The sequence below is a fragment of the Octopus bimaculoides genome, chromosome 7 (genome assembly GCF_001194135.2).
Source record: "Octopus bimaculoides isolate UCB-OBI-ISO-001 chromosome 7, ASM119413v2, whole genome shotgun sequence".
NCBI classification, from domain to species: Eukaryota; Metazoa; Mollusca; class Cephalopoda; order Octopoda; family Octopodidae; genus Octopus; species Octopus bimaculoides.
This window is the reverse complement of record NC_068987.1, coordinates 4,131,274-4,132,831: the sequence shown is the minus strand read 5'-3', so window position 1 is coordinate 4,132,831 and position 1,558 is coordinate 4,131,274.

Here is a 1,558-nt window from a genome sequence, read left to right as displayed (position 1 = left end):
ATTTCGTTCGTCTTTACGTTCTGAGTTCAAATTCCGCCAAGGGCGATTTTACCTTTTATCTTTTCAGGGTCGGTTAAATAAGTACCAGCTGAACACTGTGGTCGATGTAATCAACTTATTCCTTCCTTGGGCCGAAATTTGAAAGCATTATTACTGTGGTGGATAGGAAGAACCAACAGTGCTTCGGAGAAAATATAGTTCCTTTGGGGCATTTGTTCCGGCTGCTCTTAGTTCAAATCCCACAGAGGTCAACTTTGACTTTCATTCTTTGAAATATCACCACCACCACCACCACCACCACCACCATCACTACCACAACCACCACTACTACTATTTCTACTACTGCTAACTAACCTAGCTGTGAGGGTGTGAGAAGGGCAGTCCGCGCTCGGACGACGTTTTAGAGGGACGGCGGCTTTAATAAGTATTATATTGTTTCTCGGGTGGCGAATACGAACTCAAGGACTACTCCGGACGGCACAACTTCGCAACCACCACCACCACCGCCACCACTGCTGCTGCTACTACTATTACTACTACTACTAACAGCAGTAGTGACTGTAGTAGTAGTAGTAGTAGTAGTAGTAGCAGTAGTGTGTGAGTGATTTCCTTTTGTATCACTTTCTCGTTCTCAGAAATCCTGTTGATATAATTTCTGGTTTTGGTCGAGAGTCTGCACTTTTTCTTTGTTCCTATCCTGGTTCCTTGTAAATGTCAACAACCAATTTACAAGTACTAAATATTGCGTAACATTAATGTAATATGGCGGCGCTTATTCCTCGGCTGTTATGGGAGGCATTGATTGAGAAATAAAAGTTGACACGACCTAATTTTAAAGAGCAACTTCGTTACTTTTTAGTCAAAATAATACATATTAGGAGCCGGCCAACCCGCCGAAGGGTCAGCGTTTCCCACATACCATTATCTTCAATATTCTGTTTCTGACCAAAACTTCTTAAAATCATGCTGGCTCAGTCAAAAAAAAAAATGCTCATAATTGGAACAGCCACACATTGCTGATAGGCCAATTACTGAGGAACTTGACCTGAGATAACATCGCTTATGACCTTGTTGTGTTGGAACAGAATAAATGTCAAAAAATGCAAAATTGCCCAGCAGTGGCCAGCGAGAGCGCCAGAAGCCCTTTCAATGGCGCGTACTCGCAGACATTCACATGCTCAGATGAGAATTCCTTATCTCTGATGTAGGGAGAAGTGAATAAAACATATTGGGGATCTGCCGTTCTTTAATATGTTAGCCTGGTAGTTCCTTGTAGGTAGGCATTGATCTTGGGCTGTTATGATAAACCCTTCTGTTTCTATTATTGTTGTTGTTGTTGTTATTATTATTATCATTATTATTATTATTATTATTATTATTATTATTATTATTATTATTATTGTATTAAAACTCACAGTTTATTTTACTGGGTATGATGGAAAGTGTCAGCTGTCCACAGCCAGCAGACTAAGGTGACCCTTGTTTACTGGTCATGCTTCAAGAACCCTGCGAGTAATTCTTGCAGTTCCAAGCAATGCTGATTTCTCTTAGGTGTTCT